Source organism: Pecten maximus, chromosome 4 (assembly GCF_902652985.1).
Source record: "Pecten maximus chromosome 4, xPecMax1.1, whole genome shotgun sequence".
Taxonomy (NCBI): domain Eukaryota; kingdom Metazoa; phylum Mollusca; class Bivalvia; order Pectinida; family Pectinidae; genus Pecten; species Pecten maximus.
Genome location: NC_047018.1, coordinates 47,448,546 through 47,470,362, shown reverse-complemented (window position 1 = coordinate 47,470,362; position 21,817 = coordinate 47,448,546). Strand labels below are relative to the sequence as shown.

General features: G+C 36.0%; 1 long non-coding RNA gene across 1 annotated transcript in view; it reads right to left on the bottom strand.

Annotated features, from left to right (window-relative positions):
• LOC117326287 overlaps positions 1-20,497 on the bottom strand; it is a 70,757-nt gene extending 50,260 nt beyond the window's left edge. The window contains exon 1 of the long non-coding RNA XR_004532458.1: positions 20,398-20,497. This is a non-coding gene — a long non-coding RNA (uncharacterized LOC117326287). The remainder of the gene's footprint in view (positions 1-20,397) is intronic.
• Positions 20,498-21,817: the final 1,320 nt, after the last annotated feature.

Below are 21,817 nucleotides of genomic sequence, written 5' to 3'. Positions count from 1 at the left end.
TGTAGTAAATTTTCTTCATGTGATTGTTAGTGAAGAAACACACCATGCTATATATCTTGGTATATCATGCATGCATTATACCAACATCTTCAAGGCTCTCAGAATAGCTGTAATGAGTTAAGTGGCATACCGCCTTAAGCTAATCTTACACTGACTTGGGTGTTAAACTGACCACACAGAAGCTGTAATACAATACACACAAGTAGGGGACAAAAAGACCCGGACACAATGTCACAGTTACTGGACAGTGGTCAGTTATTATGACAACATGACCCTATCCTTGATTCTACAAACAAACAATACACATCCGGACACACCAAAGACCAAAGACTATTCTTTCTTTATTTCTTTATTCTCCACAACTAATGAGAGATGTACATAATAAGGGGAGATGGGGGGAGGTCAGATGGAGAAAAGCTTAAATAAACATCTAAACCAATTATGAAATTCCAGGATTTTGGAAAAAGAAAAAAATACTACCCACATATGATCAAGGCTATGTAATAGGAAAAGAAATATGCAACAACCAGGACTTGAACCCAGGACCACCAAACTTCAGACAGACAAGAAATATGCAACGACCAGGACTTGAACCCAGGACCACCAAACTTCAGACAGACAAGAAATATGCAACGACCAGGACTTGAACCCAGGACCACCAAACTTCAGACAGACACTTTAACAGTTCAAGCTACCTGGCCACCAGCATTCAGAGAAGTCCAGTTCCGCTACATTCCTCCCTCCTTCCTTTGACAAAATCTTTGATCACAAAGACACACATTACACCCAAAACACCTTATGTGAGTATTTAGTTGGTTGCTTATGTAACAGGTGATGAAATCTGCAATGACCACACTGGACTCGAGGGGCCGCGGTGGCCGAGTGGTTAAGGTGTACCGACACTTTAACACTAGCCCTCCACCTCTGGGTTGCGAGTTCGAAACCTACGTGGGGCAGTTGCCAGGTACTGACCGTAGGCAGGTGGTTTTTCTCCGGGTACTCCGGCTTTCCTCCAACTCCAAAACCTGGCACGTCCTTAAATGACCCTGGCTGTTAATAGGACGTTAAAAAAAAAAAAAAAAAAAACTGGACTCGAACCTGGGACCTCCAAACCCTGAACAGCCACTCAAACTATTTGAGCTCTATGGCCAAAGTCGTTTGGCCCAGTCCGATTCTGCTACAGTTACACATGTATGCTAATCATAGACCTAGAGATATTTATGATAGTAAAATGAAATTTTTTAGTAGATTTTGGTTTGTTTTTTTATTAACGTCCTATTAACAGCCAGGGTCATTCTAGGACGTGCCAGGTTTTGGAGGTGGATAAAAGTCATAGTACCTGGAGAAAAACCACCGGCCTACAGTCAGTACCTGGCAACTGCCCCACGTAGGTTTCAAACTCGCAACCCGGAGGTGGAGGGCTAGTGTTAAAGTGTCGGTACACCTTAACCACTCGGCCACCACGGCCCCTCTTTTGAGAAGAAACAAGTTTCCAACGAAAAACACAACCAGAAAGACATTCTTTATCAACACGGTTCCCAGAAGCAATTTATTTCATTGGCCTGTATATATACATTTTGACTGTTTAAAATAATGATGAAGAAGATGATAATTATAGGTATTAAAAATATTACAATGACCTATCTCTAACAACAATAGGCTTCATTCCCAGAATGCATTTCCCAAAATTTGAGGACTGCTGGGAAAAAACTTAACGTTAAAGAAATATGTTTGGATTGATCCGTACATTTCCTTCTAGGTCACAAAAATTTTCCAGACTATTATTATCTAGAAAATCTCAGATGAATTGTATTCTCATTGTTGAAACAGACATTCTTGTTCAATAGTGACATCATCCATCAAAATCAATTACAAGTATAACAAGCTGTGAACTGGTAATTAATTCCCCGATTTATTTCCGTCAATTACCATACCTGGTTAGAAATTACTGTACTGTATTTGTGCTGTTGTCACCTTTTAAGTGATTACCTCCCCTTGTGTTAAACTGTATAGCATAACCCCTTAATGAGACATCAACACCGCTAAGACTAATTGTTGAATTCGATTACTAACCTTCTGTGAATGGTGGTAGAGAGGGATCAGAGTCTCCTTCGACAATATAAAAGAAATTAAAAAAAGCCCGAATTGCCGGAACACCATTACAGAACATCGGTGATAATTGATATTAAATGTCACCCATGTTTAGCCGATCCAAAAGGACTGTCGCAGCACTCACCGTGACAGCTATATGGTTATGACGTCGTAACAATGGTATTCATAGCCGTTAACTACAACAGCAAGTTTGTCATATGCGTCATCGAGTGTGTTTTGTCAAATTATATAAACTGTTGTTTCATTGATTTTTTTTGTTGACAAAATGACAAGCATTTTTCTAACAAAGGCAAAAGATTTTTATCAGCTCGTAAAACATCTATTATCAAACTGTCAGTAAAGACATTGAGAAACATTTTCCAGACCGTTGAGCCAACAACCTGACGTCTTGTTGAGAACTGATGTAAGCTAATAGGACACAGGCAAGAGTACGTTTTTGGTGTGCATCTATTGTTAAAAAATGTTACTGCAGGGCGGTTTCATAAATCAAGTTTGTTAATTAGCAAAAATTAGGTTAATTAGCTTTCTACTGGACAAATATTTCCTTTTTTTCCCCCCGCTACGTCACTTTATAAACCATTATTTATCAACAATCATAGTTAAGTGGATCCCACCCACTCATCATTTCAGCATCTCAAATCGTTCCAATGCTTTCAGATATGTCATTAGATAGGTTATGCCACAAATATTTCCCGTTATTGACCAGCAAACAAAATCTGTTCGAGATAATGACCTCCAGATCAACAGCAGGCTACTAGCTGAATCACGGCTGCTGCCAACCGAGCGCGCAATATTACTACATTTTTTCCCAGTCATCATAAATTATAATTGAAACATGATTTTATTTGGCCTAGTCATCGGATGAAATAAGTCATCATTATCATACTACTGTATTGTGAAATCTAAATATAGGGGTAAACGGAGATATCATAATTTTGTATAGTTCAGACAACTTCCTGTCTAGGATAAAAACAGCACGTAAATCACAATAGACATATTTCTAAATAATAGATCTCATAATCACCATTCTCGGTAGTCTTTCCTGTTTTTCTCACCAATTTATCAATTTGGACCTTTGTATACCTCCGTCTGCAGCTCATTAAACAAAGATCTGTGTTCACATCCTGTGACTCTGCCGAGTGAAATGATAGCTAGATTTAAATTCCAATTGCGTTATACAAATTAAACATTGATTCATACATTTTTTAACATATAAACCTTTATACCTACTTGATAGTGAACTTACTGACATCATAAACTTATGTAAGATCCTGAAACTTGAGTGCAAGACATCTTAAAATTCCTTCAATGTTAAATGATTTCCGAAACCCTCATCAGGGATAATTGTTAAGATAATTATGCCTATTCATTTAAAATCTTCTTTTCTTAATTTCAGAACTTAACTTTATTCGGTCCGATAATTGACCAGAGAAAATCAGATATTAAGTCTGTAATCAAACTCTAACAAAACAACTATATTAAAGTACTCGCGACCAGGATTCTAAGTATCAAAACAGCCCCATATAACCTAAATGCTCAATGAAATAAAAATCTTCTTCATGTATATGTAATGTAATAAATCCCATGAGAATTGTTTGTGAGTAAACAAGAGAGTGTTTGTATTTTGACAAGGGATTCACATGGGCGATGTTTTACTCCATCCGATACTGGGCTTGGAAGGGTGTGTGAGCTGTTTAATGCCTATAATTTCTTTGTCGTCTCGTTGCCTGTATGTAAGATGATGACTCGACTCTTGACAATGAATTAGGGTCGTGAACCGTGACCTGACCACGGAGATAAAAAAACGGCATGTAGGAAGTGTGTAAGGGTAAGGTTTCCCTCACTAATAATTACCTGTACAATCGGACCAGGTGACCCGAGAGGCAGGTTACGAAAAGATGTGCACCTATATACCCATCGGTAACTGGGTCCCTTTGGTACGTTGTTTTGTTTATGACCTGAGACGCTATCCTCCCGGTCTCCTCCGACACTCCGAGTGGGAATACACTAACTAAATCTGAACCTAACACTACAATATTATCTGATAAAAAATCCTGATACATTACAAGCCGGCACCACGGAGTCTTCACTCCAGTCATCTGGACCCGCTGAGGCGAGGGTACATTGTTTTAATAAATCAATGCATTAGTCAAAATCATTATCACTTTCTGTGATTTAATTTTTACACCTGGACATCTGTGCATGTATAAATGATGTTTTTAAGGACTTTAGGGTACAAAAATAGGGTCATCATTACCACAAAGAAATGAATTCTATCTTTACGGACCTTTAAAACCATCAAACATTCAACATTACAATGAAGTTAGAAACACACATCTAATTTTAAATGTCGTAATAGTACACATCAAAAGGCAAAGGAAAGAATTTAAACTTAAGTTGCTAATATCTCAAAACTGTTGATTTGACGCAGATGTTGCACTGATGCAGATAAGGATTTCAATGAATTTATCTTGCCTTTACATGGTAATTTAAAAACAGCCCTAATCAAATTACTCTCCAAATTACAATGCTTAGGTTTTTAAGAGTAAGAGCATTTCTAAGCTGTTATGTAATTTTAGATTTCTTCAGATCAAAATGACCACCCAAGGTCGAGGCAGGCACCATGATGGGGCCCACTCACCCAAAACCTTGTCAAGTTTTAATTCGGCCTACAATACGGCATGGAAATAATGAGAATGAAATAGAAAGAAATATGTTTCAAAGATGGAAACAGGAAGAAGGAAATTACTTTTTTCAGTTTCATATCCACATTTTAAAATCACGGAAGAAAATGGTAATAAAAATTTGAGGTGTCGACTGCGTAATACATGGTGATAGCCATGGATGGGAACAAGAAACGGACACGGTTGAGTGATCACACATTGGTGCAGAAGTGTAAAACAAACAGAAGTTGTTGCTGAAGCTGAATTTAAAGTGAGCATATCTGTTGTCTGATCGAAATCTTATCGGCTCATCTTCTTGAGTAAGTCTCCATCTGGTATTAGCGGTGCGGGTTCGGCTAAAGGTTCACCGAGACATGTACGTGATGCACTGATGTGCAATGTGCATGTTTTAGTTCTAACTGTAGTGAGTTCTTCTCCACTCCCCCTGGTATGCTGGTCTACTTAAAATGTTTTTTTCATTTTTAACAGGACAAGACTCCCCCACACACTCGGTTCCAGAGACGTAGAACAACATTCATACAGAACTTGTGCTTTATCCATCATTAACACTTTGGAGCGATAGAAATTATTTTAGAACTCTTAAACATGTTAGACTGTAGTTATAAGCTTGTACATGTATATAATAATTTGTTTTATTCATTTCCAGACAAAAACAAGATTTATCAGTTCTATTTGAATGTTTTACTTCAAATATTTGGGACAAAATGAGACTTTCTTCATCAACATTATCAACATAATTCTCAACATTCTCAAAAATGTTACTTAAAATCCATATTTGTGTGAAGAAATCCCTTCTTTCTATAAAAAAAACCCATAAATGTATATTGTAATTATATATATTCACATAAGATTAAAATCATCATTTATTAGTCACAAATAGCAGAACAAACATTCAAGAAGTTCTAAATTTTAATTAACATGGTTTGATTAATGCAATATTAATCTTTTTCAATTCATTTTTTAGCCAAGGACACACACAAGTTCCATCTGTATGAAATTTTGTGTTAAAGTCTCGTCATTTAAAATTTTCTCCAGAAAAAAAAACTTGAGAACACCAGTACTAAGAATTCCAGTAGCTCCACCCCAAGTTGATTGACAGGGAGAAAGTAGTCCCTTGTGTTGACCCATTAATCAGCTTATACAAATGTACTACCTTGAAAATCAGCTGATGATCAGCTGACTTTAAAGGTCAAGCTGTTAGGGCATTAAATGTGTGATATGTTGAGACCAATATTTGAACGATTTCGATGTGATAAATGTTTTTTGTTATAACAAGTGATAAAAAAAAACTTCAAGTAAAGAATATATCTACCCGAAACTTTCATTCCGTGAAACATCATCCTATTCTGAAGATAAGAAACTGTTTTAATACATTATTATTTTCTCTATTTGACATGAGTGAAATACTTATACCTGGTAATGCTAATTTCAAATTCACAAAAGTCTGTATGAATACCTAAAAGCTAATGTCAGATTCACAAAATTCTATATGAATACATTTTTTACCTATAAGCTAATTTCAAATTCACAGAAGTCATTAAGAATACCTATAAGCTAATTTCAAATTCATAAAATTCTATATGAAAACCTATAAGCTAAGGTCAGATTCACAAAATTCAATATGAATACATTTTTTACCTACAAGCTTATTTCAAATTCATAAAATTCTATATGAATACCTAAAAGCTAATGTCAGATTCACAAAATTCGTTAAGTTTAATTCAAATTAACAATCCCTTCGAGTCTAGATTGACTTATCTATAAAACAACTTTGATGATTATATATAGAGCTAGGTGTTTGGGGTCTAAGTTTACATGTTTGCATAATATTAAGTGAACAAAATCCTTCACCTTGGTCAGGACGAGGTGTTTGTGAGGTTGTCGACATGACATGGCGTTAAATAGGCGACCATACAGGCTAATCAAACAGTGTCAATGACCAACGCAACCCCAAACAGTCGATAAACTTCACATAAACCAAGTGGACACAAATAAATTTAAGCAAGAGGTTACTCAAACTTTAACTTTCCGGTTTTATTACGACTTTTTTTTCAAATATAGAACGCTAAGTTCCTTGTCCTATTAGGTAAATGCACTATTAGAGGAGAATAAACAAAGTGTTTTAAATACATTATTTTGATAACACAACCATGTTTTAGGCGACCTGGAGGTTTTATTTAGTTTTAATGTCGTAAGTTTACCAGGAATTGATGATGTGATAAATATTCCGTTAAGTTATAACGAAATTTGTCACAATCATCATGCATCCAGATATTGTAAACTTGATCCATTGTGCAACTTTTAAGATTTCAAACCCAGAGACAACTAAACATTATTTTTAAATAGAGCCTACGAAACTAGAATTACAACTGAGTATTTTTTCATTTTGAAAATTGGAAACATCATAAACAATCAAATCCAGTTACATTCTAAAATGAAAATACTTTTCCTAATGGATATATATATATATATAAGTATTTATATACTTACAATTTTTATTTGAATATAATTAACACTAGTTTAAATAATGCCATATAAATCTTACAATGCTTGAATAAAATTTAGATTTTCTGACAACAAATACTTTGCAGGGTTAAAAGTTTTCCTCCCACATCTCCAGCGTCAGTTGAAAATCTACGAGTCAATAATGACAAACATCTATTACTGGAACTACGATTAGCTGTATGATTAAATTATCTACTTCTGTACATAAACAGACTGTGTTAAAATAGAACTCGATGTTTAATTTGCTTATTCACAGAAACAATTGGCGCTAAAGAAGAAAATGTCAACTATCGATTTTATCTCCACGGAAAGGCTTTATCTTTGTGTAGAGATCATCCCTCCATCTTTAAAGGTAGTGCTTTGATCTCAACACTAAGCACATTTTGATCAACACACACAATTTAAGTTTTCGGTATAGAAAAGGATGAAAATAGCTAAGAGTTGAATGATTTATTCATCCTTTTTCAAAGACGAACAGACATTTTTAAATTCAATAGAAAAAGTAGAGCAGTATAACTATATCCTGGAATTTATTTGTCATCAAAACTTAATCGAGCCCAGTTCTATAATAACAAATTCATTATCAGACAGCCATAAAGAATTAATAGGTCTGATCAACCCCAGTTTCCATCCGACCTTTGCCGGCTTGACCTTTCCGACTCTAAAGAAGACAGGTATCAGTTATGCAAGAGCGTTGCCCCACCAACCCACCCTAGTCAATAGTTAATTCAAAATGAAGATTTAATTCAAATAAGGTATTTATCGACCCACAACAGGAAGCGGGGATTACTCCGCCTCCCAGTATTAGGGTAGTCGCCCCCCCTCCCTCAGGCCATCAACAGAAAAGAGATCTGCATTCCTGTTTGGAGAAAGATTGATCAAATTTCACAGACATCAATGGGCCATCTCCAGGACTTAGGAAGCTACATTTGAATTGTTCAAAATCCAAATTGTGTCCCACAATGGCATGGTAAACAATGGCGGCCAAGCATAGAAACTTGACCTAGTGCCGATGTGTGCAGAAAGGCTCAGCAGGATTAGCCAGATATGACATCACTGATAAACTACTACCAATGGTCAAGATGTTATGACCCCTTGACCTGTCCAAATGTTGACCACTCTACTTACATGTACACACCGTTACATAATTGTCTTCCAAGTTTCAAAGATAAAAATCATTTCTGGTACACATGTACCGATTACACTGCAGTGCTATCTAAGATGACGCTTCTGTCCAGGGCTGAGCTATAAATAGCTTTTAATGATTAAACACATCCTGGTCAACTATAAAATGATTAAATTAATTAGTCCACATAGATCCTATCTTGAGGGTAATTCCCTCAAGGGAGATAACTACGATTACTAACAGATTCGGAGACACATACACAAGTAAAATCAGTTTATGAAATACATGCTAACTCACACTGGGTAAGTATTATGGACTGTGGTCAGTTTGTTCAAATATTGTGTTAGTGGTCAATGCTTTCATGCTAATTACTGGTCAAGGGTACAAACACCTGAATGACGTTCAGCTCCTAGCGCCTGGATACACTGAGAAATGGTCAATAAGATGCAGATTTTAAACTACAGGTACCCGACACAGGATAATGTTATCATTGGGATTAGGAAGCGATCTTGGTACTGACCTACGGATCAGTGTCAGGGTATCATACAACAGTTGTACCCTCCCATCAACCATAATACACCCCTTCCTACAACAGGTGCCAATATATTATTTGGAATACAGACTTTCTTATCGGAATGTAGCCTTTCCAATTGGAATGTAACTTTTCCTATTGGAATGTAACCTTTCCTATTGGAATGTAGCCTTTCCAATTGAAATGTAGCCTTTTCAATTGGAATGTAGACCTTTTTATCGGAATGTAGCCTTTCCTATCGGAATGTAGCCTTTCCTATCGGAATGTAGCCTTTCCTATCGGAATGTAGCCTTTCCTATCGGAATGTAACCTTTCCTATCTTATTTTTTATAATTTCCAAGAATGTGAAAGTGACATTTTAGTATTTCTCCTTAAAACTGGACAAAGTTTGTTATTTATCTTAATATTTTGGAAGACTTGTACACACAATTAAGTTTTGGACATGCTACCTGCATGAATCAATTCTACGATGAATGATGCATATTAGTTAAGTACAGGTTTTAATAGTAGTTTGGAAAAAACATAAGTATGTGAATTTGTTGTCTTCTAATCTTCACTCCCACAGAATTACTCAGAAAATATTCATAATTTTATGACAATAGTAGAATAAAACTTCGGAAAAACATAAGTATGTGAAATTCATTGTCTTCCCATCTTTATTCCCACAGAATTATTAAATATTTCTAATTTTATGACAAAAGCTGATCGTGAAAATCTTAGAAAGTAAAACTGCAATGGTGTGAAATGTGTGTACAAACACTTCAGACATTTCTCACTGTGACATCACTATAATACATACGTTATGGTAATACGTCAAATTAAAACAACATCAAGTTTTTTATTCACACATTGATGGCGAAGCATACTTCTTCAGTATCTAATCCACTGGTTTACATAACAAGAAAACTTTTGATCTGATGAGAACAAAACTTTGGTCTCATATAAGAACATCTTTTAAGAATAAGAAACTTTTTGTCTGCACTGTAAGACAATTATTTTTAAGAATAAAGAAACTTTTGATCTGATAAGAAAATCATTTTTTAAGAATTATAAAACTTTGGATCTGTAAGAACATTATTTCTAAGAATAAAACAAAATTTGGTCTCATAAGAACATCGTTTATAAATAAGAAAAAAATGGTCTGGTAAGAACATAACATCTTTAAGAATAAGAAAACTTTTAGTCTGCAATATAAGAAAACATTATTTTTATAAGAATAAGCAAACTTTTGGTCTGGAAAGAACATTATTTTTATGAATAAGAAAACTTTTGGTCTGGTGAGAACATCATTTTTAAGAATAAGTGGTGAGAACATTATTTTTAAGAATAAAAAAACTTTTGGTCTGGTGAGAACATCATTTTTAAGAATAAGTGGCGAGAACATTATTTTTAAGAATTAGAAAACTTTTGGTCTGGTGAGAACATCATTTTTAAGAATAAGAAAACCTCAAGTCCCTTTTAAAAGCTTGGTCAAAGGGAGATAACTCTTAACTATTTCTTGTCCCATTTTTGAATGGTGGTCCTAGTTCATTGAAAGAACATTGCAAACTGCAAAAAAAAAAAAAAATGAAAGTGATGTTGCAAAAGACAGATGACGCTGCCACACTGAAGACAGAGGAAGACAGAGGAAGACAGTCTGTGAGACAAAGACCGCAGGCAGGAATGTGTATTGGCTCGATAGCCTGGGGCATGTAATGTGACAGCGCATCACAACAAACTTATAAATCACGAAAGGACTGTCCCACTGACAAACATGGCTATGGAACAAGCTGTCAATTATTTCCTAACCTTTACCGCAATATTTTGCAGCCCAGGGCAGGAATGTTCGAGCCCTCAGCATTTACCTCAGCAGAGTATGGCATCGAGACTGTCTATCATTACATATTGACCTCACTGATGTTAAAAGCTCATAAAACTACCGACCAAGTCGACTTTACACATAACTCAAATCTGTACAATGATCACAGACAATAATTAAATATCAATTATTATTTTCATTATCCTCACTCGCAATATATCAACTGGATGCATTTGAACAATTTCAAGTGATGAATTTGAAGTTTTGAGTTTTCTGAAATCTTTCACCAATATTTTGACTTTACAATATTATTTTAACTGGTTCAAGCATACAATCTTTGTTATCTCAAAATCTGATAACTTGAAGATACAAGGTAAAATTCAGTTCCAACAGTAAACATTTTATATAAAATACGCCCAGTTAAGGCAAATACTCCAGACATCTCTTAAGTTTTTTTTGTATGACCTCGGTGACTTTTGAGATAATGAGGTTTGACTGAAATATTTCAGAAATACCAGCAAAAAGATTTACTGGAAAGCAGTTTTTGAAAAAAAAAAAATTTTACTGAAAGCAAAATACCTAGGTACTTCAAATGTTTGTTAAGACATATTTAACCAGGTAAATATCAGGATTCAAGCACAGACAATTAAGGATTGCACGAGGAGCTGGCCAAACCAAATCTGACAAGGGGTGACATGCATATTTATCCAGAATAGAAATAGTGGGTTGAAGTACAGAAAAGTGGACAAAATGAGAATATCAAAAATTACAAGTTTGAAAATTACTTTAACTACAAAGTAATTTTGTAGCAATATTTCAGGAGTTAATAGGAAATTAAGGGAATTTCATAAATATATTTGTAACCCTGGTAAATACTAGTCCCAATGTGCTGCACTGCTGTAGAGAACTTTAGCTCAATCGGCTGAGCACGAGAGGTTCCAGGTTCGATCCCTAGCGGATGTAAGTATTGACCTCTATTACATGTAAGATCATTTCATTGGTGGTTGAGTGACACAGTGGTAACACACTTGCCTTTCACCTAGGTGGCCACGATTTGATTCCCTAACCGGACTTGAAAAGGTATGGGAGGTCATCTCCGGGTACTCCGGTTTCCTCCTCAGTCAGACCCCTTGGGGACTTGCATCCGGGCCAAGAAGAGTAATTATTATAAGTTAGTATAACTTGTTGCACAATTGTTGTAAAATGAATAAACAAATTTCATCACATAATTTCATTTGAGACTTTTAGGCCCATTGTCAGTCCAAAAAAAATCCCAGCCTTGTGATAAATATACCAGTCAGTTCAACAGATAGTTTTACATGTGTGTTGGATGTTCAGACGATATATATACAAATCTTAATTAGTCAGGAAGCATGCTAAAAAAAAAATGAAAAGAGGATAAGAAAAATATTTTTATCATGAAAATGCTTTGAACATGTGTCATAGGATCTGAAAACACGCAACAGGCTAAGATTCTACACATTGATCATATATTCGTGACCACAACTGCCTCGAGCTGTAGCAATATCGTCAGGATAGGTAAATACAAAAACAGGAAATTCCAATACGACTTTTATACTAACACCGACCAAATTCTTCCCGGTGAAAAAATAGACCGTTTTAATCGGATGTGTAGTGGTCCATGTAAAAACGCTTCGGTGTTAATTGTCACGCTTGACTGCCAGGTGTCGGCTTTGTGATCAAGATGTCACGTACACCTACGGAGCATGTAATATCACCATCTACTTCCCTATTTTTCGTTAATTAATCTGATTTCATGAATAAATTGGTTTTCATCTTTAACTCCAGTCTTAAATATAGCTATTGAAGATGGAATATCACTATTATTGAATTGACCTAAAAGAGTTAATTTGGGCAGCACTTAAAAATTCTCTCAGATCAGTTCAGAACTTAATCAAATTCAAATATGTTAAACTATGTCTCGATTTATTCAGTCAGACCTTTTTCTCACTGGTTGGGGAAAGGGCCTTTTTGTCTCATTTTGGGAAGAAAATTGATGAATTGGGAAAGATTTTTTTCAGGAGTAAACTGCAAATTTTGGGAATTTGGCTTAAATATGAAATAATTTCAATTGGGAATGGGGCCCATTAACGGCCCCAAAAAGCCCCCAGAAAAAGTCCTGCCATCGTTACATATGCCAGTGTATGTAAGACAGTTATACATTTAAACCTTTTAATGTTCAATTAAGAAAATCAATGACAGGAACGAAAGTGAATTTTTGATACTGTAAAAAATTTTTATCCACACTTAAGATTTGTAAATGCTGTACAACATTTATAAAAGTCAAAGCAAAAAATCTCAATCGCACCCTGTCAGCTGGAAACAAGAAAATATTTCCTGGATCAATTATTGGTATTCGAAGATGATGACATAATAGTTCATAGCAGTTTGTAAAGGGAGATAACTACGAATAAAATGTCCATGTGTAAGGCGAGATATGTCCTTAAGGGATAAAGTTATTAAAGACGTTTCCTCTGGGTACATACATACATGATATATATATATATACATCAAAGTGCAACTACGACAGGAAATTTGAATCTTTAGCTTCGGATCACCAACACACTGTGCTAATTATTTGATATGACGTAACATAGTTACACAACTGACGAAGGAAGACAACTTTTTGACTTGTGCCCTGACCAGGCCTCGAACTCAAGATCTACGGCACCCAATCGCCTAGCCATAAATACCCGCAGCTTATACGATGCGCCACATCAGCGGTCTTAAAAAAAAAATTCAATGACGCAGTGATGGTCGGCCCGATACCCTGACATGATCATTGTGGAAGTCGTCTATAAGATGATATAAATACCTGGTTCGCAATGTATTTACATACATGGATACGAATTGTACATATATTATAAATATTTCTCTCGGTACAACTACGACAGGAAATTCAAATATGTATATACATCCATACACTGTATTCCATTTTCCATATAAGGATCCCCTGCATGGGCCAACAAGACAGATTTAATATATAGTTGCCAAAATATTTCAAATTGTTGACAGGATGTATTCCAGAGAAATCTATTTATAGAGATGATATCAACCTATCTACAAGGTTAAAGAGATCTAAGATGATGGTTCCTGATCATTATCTACAGATTGAAGTAATACCCATCCGGCCTTGGTCAGTCACATCTCATCAGTGGACCTAACAATGGTCAAACTGGACAGTAGGAAACAAAAGTGAAAAACTGACCATGACCACTGATGGTCAGTCTGTGTGGCCCTGGATCAATATATATATATATACACGGTGTAACTGGTCAAACTGTTCTAACAGATGTTGGACAGTAGGTGGCTCTCACCCACCACCTCCACACGCTTCAACTCCACATGCTTCTCTAACACTTCTTTATTACATATGACAAACTATTTGTAAACATTTGTATTTCATGTTCAACACTAAAAAAATTAAAATTTTGGCTAAGACTTTAGAAGACTAAAGTCAAAATTAAAGCTACAACTTTAAAGTCTAATTTTAAAATTTTGGCCAAGACTTTAAAAGACTAAAGTCAAAATTAAAGCTTCAGCTTTAAAGTTTATTTTCAAAATAAAAGCCAAGACTAAAAGACTATAATATTAAGTCAATATTTAAGGTAAAACTTGAAATTGCCCTTTTAAAATTATGTTAGGTTTTGATATTTTATGAACAAAAGTTTATTAATTTGAATGTGAATAAATAATATACAGTAAGCTGAGTGGATCAATGTAAGGAAAGATTGGGCCCAGTTTTACATGCAAGAGACATACAAATTGTGGAGATCAGTGTCACATTTTGGCAGAATATATATTGAAAATGGGAGCTTGCGGACAGCATAGTTACTGAAAATGGGAGCTTGTGGACAGCATAGTCGCTGAAAATGGGAGCTTGTGGACAGCATAGTTACTGAAAATGGGAGCTTGTGGACAGCATAGTCGCTGAAAATGGGAGCTTGTGGACAGCAGTCGCTGAAAATGGGAGCTTGTGGACAGCATAGTCGCTGAAAATGGGAGCTTGTGGACAGCAAAGTCACATTTTGACAGAATACATTGAAAATGACAGCTATCACTTGAGTTCAGAAACCCTTCATCAAATTAGTGACTTCAATCGAAAGGAACAATCGGATGACAGTGAAATGCCAATTATACAGGTAAAGTGATTCAGGAACACACCTGGCATAGGTAATTAGCGAAAATGTTTCTATGACAGTCGAGGAACAGAAGTTACAATATAAAGACAAGTCACGGGGCTGCTCTAGTTGGAATGTTTCTTTTACTATAAATATCAAGAAATGACCCCCAACATCACAGAAAGACGGTAGATATTCACAAAAGGACTGTCAAATCAGTTAGGAATCCTTTTATCAAATTTGGTGTCTGGTTCAGAGGAGAGCATCAGAAGACAGAGAAACATTGTTATTTTGTTAAAGTTGTGCCGGAATTAAACCAGCTGTTGCCTTGCCACCTACACCCACACGGAACAGACAATTAATTATCCAGTCCACATCCTGCTCAGAGGAAACTCGCAGTACATGTTAAATTGAATAATTCCCTATAAAGGTGACACTTGCCTTTGTGTACTGAATAACAAAGAGAAAAAAGAATTTAATGGTTCATACGGGCAAAGACAAACTATAAATTTCTAAATTTGTATTGCACATGTGCTGAAAAATGTAACAGCTTGGCTGATAGTTTTAACCATGAACTTTAAAAGCTAGATAAATGATTTCTAAATGAGCAGCCTGGTCCATAGTCCGAGTTTCATCTGACCCTCCACTGTCTATACCGACATGCGGGTGACCTTTGGGGAGTCTGTGATATACACCAAATGCAGAAATTGACATTGTCTATGACTACAAAAACAAGGATGGATAGTATTGCAACAGCAATACAAAGTCCCCTGCCTGTGCTAGAAGTGCACCTATTTATTTCCAATTTTTTTTTGAAAAATGGTTTTTCCAAAAAAAACAAATGTGGGATGCACAACTACATGTTATACTGATCATGTATACCAACTTACCAAGTTTCGTTAAGATCATAGTAGTACTTTAGGAGGAGTTGTCTGGACAACTATTGCGTGACAGACAGACAGACGGATGGACGTACGGACGGACAGACAGAGGGAGGGTAAACCTATAGTTCCCCCATTTTTCAAACGGCAGGGGACTAATAAGATGGGTGATGAAAATAAATTATCAGATGGAGCAACGGTAACAAACTTGCCTTTTACCTAGGTGGCCGGGGTTCGATCCCCTCATCAGACATGAAAAGAGGTTCAAAGGGTACTCCATTTTTCTCCACCCAATAAGACACCTCACTTGCTTCCATCCCGGCCAACAAGAGTAACTAGTTCTAAAAGTTGAAATACTGTAAATCACTTATATTTTGCATGGGATTTATTTTTACATTAATATACGAGGAGAGTAAATCATGAAATCAAATTCTTCATGATTATTATACGAAAACATCGCCTTTGAATGGTGGCCAAGCTACCAGTTACCGATATGGTATATACGTACATATAAATGTTTTGCAGAGTCCACGAATCTCCTAGTATTATCTTTCGAAAATTTAAAGTAATTACTAGATCAGCATTTATGAAATCATATTTTTCAAAATATCTCTGAAAAGGTAAGTTTGTAAAAATAAAGTATTTGCGAAATCACTTGTTCTTGAAATTATTCAAATTATTGTCAAAGAAATAAAAAAATTTAGAATGGATAAAATAGATATATTGGTACCAATATACGATCTATATACAGGCTTGTTTACTACAGTAGCATGAAATAAAATATTTGTGCATGTATCCAAATTTATCAGTACCAAAATTTAACCATTAAAGAGTAGCCTCAGACTGTGAAGGATTTCAAACAGTGTGGCAAGGAATTTTCATGTTATTTCTAAAATCGATTGAAAAATCAGGACATTCCACAACAACCTGCCCAATAAATGGATTTGTCTGACCTATTCACCTTTTAGTAGCAAAACAAGTTTTTTAACAACTTGTTTATTATCTATCTGCAAAAATTGGCTTAGAATATGTTTTAAAAAGATCATAATGTCCATTGATTTGGTAACAAAAGGCATAAATGTAGCCATTGTTCTGGGCATTGTCCAGCGTACCAGCAGAAAACATTTACTCTTTATATAATTACCCAGCCCTACACTCAGGACAATCATTACCAGCTGTTTCAAATACTGGTACACTTGCACCGAACTCGAGCTTTAAGTTGAACGCCACATCACATTGGGAAGTTCAGACAAATTATACGCTGCAGCACCAAAATATTCATTTTACATAACGTCTGTTGAAGAGAAGATAGTGTTTAAGATAAATGTTTAAGTGAAATACTTAGAAACTTGGTTTCTGATCTGGCTGACTATACTTTACATTTTAGATCAAGCTGGGATTATCTGAGAGACTTTCATAAACATATGACCAGTATAGACATGAAAATTACTTATTGATTAGGAAATAACAATGGGGTAGACACACTAAATAGTTCCGTCCTCCTCGGTAAATAAATCCCCACAGGACTACGGAGGGGAACAGCATAGTTGGAAGGCTGATCGGGACATCGAATGTAAACAACATGGTACACCAGCAGGGGTCGTTATCCAGGGTAATCTGAGGCCAACGGCCAGGTCATTTCAGGCCAAGGGCACCAAGGATCAACATACAGGAACTAGATCAATATTTCGGTGGTTAAATCCTTCAAAGGTGTGAAGCATACATCATTCGGGAGTATTTAACGCCCTACCAGAATATGAACAGGTGGTCATATATATGAAATAGTTGGCCGAGTCAGAGTTTTGTGATTAATATGGAAATACTCACACCAGGTCATTGCACAATCCTGAGTAAGAGATCATTCCAAAACAGGAGGGTGAACAGGAGTTAAGGGGCTTACCAAAACATTAAATAACATGACTGATAGGGAGATAAGGTTGGGGGCATTCTAAAACATGGCTGATATTGGAAGAGGGGGGATGGAGGGGGCATTCTAAAACATGGCTGATAGTAGAGGGGTGGGGTGATGGGCAAAACATAACTGACAAGGGGACATGGGGCAATGGGGCATTCCAAAACTAAGTGACAAGGGGACATGGGCAATGGGGCATTCCAAAACATAACTCATAAGGGGACATAGGGCAATGGGGCATTCCAAAACATAACTGACAAGGGGACATAGGGCAATGGGGCATTCCAAAACATAACTGACAAGGGGACATAGGGCAATGGGGCATTCCAAAACATAACTCATTAGGGGACATGGGGCAATGGGGCATTCCAAAACATAACTGACAAGGGGACATGGGGCAATGGGGCATTCCAAAACTAAGTGACAAGGAGACATGGGCAATGGGGCATTCCAAAACATAACTCATAAGGGGACATAGGGCAATGGGGCATTCCAAAACATAACTGACAAGGGGACATAGGGCAATGGGGCATTCCAAAACATAACTCATTAGGGGACATGGGGCAATGGGGCATTCCAAAACATAACTGACAAGGGGACATGGGGCAAATGGGGCATTCCAAAACATAACTCATAAGGGGACATGGGAGATGGTTTGATATTCCTAAACACTAAGTAGAGGGGCAATTATATGGTGGGGGAGAATGATCAAGGGGGCAAGAAGGACAATTCCAAAACAATAAGCAGGGGCAGAAAGGGGATTCCATAACTGATCTGGAGGGCAAGAAGGGGAATTTGAAGTTTATTTGTGATCACAACTGTGAGACACAGGTATATGAAAATGATAAAACATAGAATGTAACTTATTTGTCTTGGTAGTCAATTAATAAAATCGTTAAAATCAAGACAGAAAAGAAAAGAAAACGAATGACAAATACCGGTGACCAATGTCTTTCGTCATTATGTTGTGGTAGTAATTATTGCCATTTGACATCCCTGGTCTGTGGTGGTCAATAACCTACGACATTGAAAGTTATCCACCATAATGTTGACCACATACTGATAACAAACAATCGAACTAGTGACATAGTTACCTCCCCTTAGACCCCCGTATCAGCCAATGGCCAGCAGCTTCTTACAAACAACTTATCATCATAGAACACAAGTTTTATTGCTGAAATGGAGAGTAAACATCGCTGGTTCTAATCAACACATGAAGTGGCAAATTACTAACATTCTGGTAGAGATATCAAGCATAAGACTTTTGAACCCTGGCCCACCGATCTATCCATGTCTCTCGACATTTAGCCTGCATAAGATCATTGACCTGTCCAAGTCGCATAATGTCTGTACCAATATTTCCAAGATATCGCCATTCTGGTTTTATCAGATAAATATGTCCCCTTTTAACAAACATCAGTGTAATTTGCCAGTCTAGTAAAAGCTGTTCTAGGCAAAAAGGATTTAAATTCTATGAAATAGTATGAATTATAAAGAATTCTTTTGATCTTTGAATTGAGAAATTTTTTTTTAGTCACTTTAAGAAAAAATTTGAAGAAACATTTGTGTGGCACACCCAGTATCTAATGTCACCACATCAACAGAGAAATCTACATCAGTCCTGGCATCACATGACAGTCACATGACAGAAACCACACAGGTCACCTTTACAGGTCAAGGATCCAACAACATATTTTTGTTCATCTGACAGTTGCCTCGCTCATAAAAATTTCACATCACCAGGTGAATAATTCAACACGTCTCCTAGTCACGGGACAATCCCCTCATAAATTGTTTTCACTTCACACTCTTAACAGCAGTTCAAGTTAAGTTTACATCTCAAATTTCCATAAATCCCATTATATGTCATAACTGTTTTGTGTGGGACATAAAATGTGGAAATATGATGAGTGCCATTTGCTACAGACTTGTGGTGTTGTGTGATAACATGCACTAGGTGTAGTCCAATGAATACATGTAAACTTTGGTTTTTTATTATCATTATCATGATTTAAATGTGTCCTCTACTCCCCTGGTAACCCCTCATAATACAAATGTTTGTAATCCATTCCATACAACCTGGGAACAATCACTTGCATTGTTCTGTCTTTTAAGATGACAAATATGTATAAAAGACATTAACTTCACAGGTGTGATATTAAACTTTCAGACACAAATTTGTCCCGACACCGAATATCATATTGCGTTTTTATGCACGTATAGTCATTGATTTAACAATCTGCTGTTGGCCAGAACATTAATGCATGAAAAACAATTGGATTTTATGCAATTATTTCTAAAGTTACCACAAACTTTTATAAACAAACTAGTGATAGAGGGCTTGCTACACAAATTTATCCAAAAGCAGTCCAAGGGAGATAATTCAACATTTTATTTGCCTAACTGTTGTCAAGGGAAAAACACGTGCAGTAGAAAACATTAATATGAGCTCTACAGATAAAATATGACGTGTAATTCACGAGCTGTACAAATCTTATAATTAAAAACAATAACATTTTCTTAGATTGGAGGAGAAATCTTAAATTATAAAGCTGAACATTGAGACAATGACAAGTCTAAATACATGTACAAATCACATCGCCCATCAGGGACTGGCAGTCTAATTTCAACAATACACACATGTACATCTGAACTATTATGGTTTTAATTTAGTGTGTGATGTTGCCAAGTCGTGCAATACTTACAGTAACCTCCCGTCCCATGCAGGTAAAAGACACGTGCGTTGGACGTTTCATCACTGATCTTCAGAGCAGAAAATGCATGTCCAGGGGAGACAACTCCGACCAGAATCGCGACTTTTATCAACACAAAACCAATTAATTTATATTATCAATATATTTATGACGTCATATGGTAATTCTCTCGTAACGTAACACATAAACAGAACAAGCCATCACTTATTTATTATTTCAAACTACATTCCATGAATCAAATTTTTAGATTAGCTCATAAACATCATTCTTTCAATTAAATTTCAAACTTTTTATTTTTTTGAAAATTTTCTATTTTTAGCCGATATCTCCGAGATCCTCTTCTGTACAAATACTGGGAGAATTTAGTTGCATGGTGTGTTTTTTCACTTAATTTTCACTAAAGTGCAAAAGATCTGTGATTTTATCAGAGACGTACATTTTTTGCATGTTATATATCTGATCATATGCACGAAGGTAGTTTCTGTATCTTATCATAAAACGGCCACCAATATGTTTTTCACGGTTCATTACTATACTGCTGGGTCAAAAGTCTTTCCGCACTTACAATCGTACCATTTAAGGCCGATTTTAACAAAATTTTGTACGCTGAAAGAAATTGGTTCCAAGTTCATTTTTATAATCGTTTCATTTATTTCCGTTGCCGTTTACCTGGAAATTAAAAAGATTCGGTATTTTACATGAGGAATTTATATTTTTTAATCAACATACCAAACAACAATAAGATATAACCACGAATGAAGTCAGGGAGAGTGATTGAAAAAATTGAAAATACAAAGAAATTAAAGCGAAATTTAAATTTTGCGGAAATGTAATCCGATTGCTCCGCCCCACCTACCCGTGTTAGTTTGTGTATCTCGGGAAGCTGAGAAAAGAGCCCCTGGACGGCATGCGACGGGCCTTCCGTATGTTGTTCAGTGAGGTAGTCACCAACTACTACAAGGAGACCCCTCCTCAAAATGATCATGGTTGTTCATGGGGCGATGAACCCAGCAAACAAACAAATCGCTCAACAGTAGGACTTTATTTTGTGATTCTTGTGATAAATAAAAACGTATTTAGAGAAACGTGTCTGATAATTTAATTATTTGAGTTATGAAGCAATATTTTTATAGCACAAGATGCCAGGAAAAGAGTCTGTCTTCATCAGCTGTGAAAAGTTGTATTGAAGAAACATATCGCACTCTAAGATATATTGCTACCAGTAAAGGGGAAAATTATCTTTCTGTCTTTAATAATGACTTGGGGAAAATGAGAAAGATTACTGGTCTCTATATACATGTAAACTACGAAAATTGTTTGGAGGATATTGGCGCGTCTTTAATACAGTTGCTCCTCATAGCCTTGTGATCAGTTCTTAAATTGTTACTGATATCTTACCCTGGTAGACTTT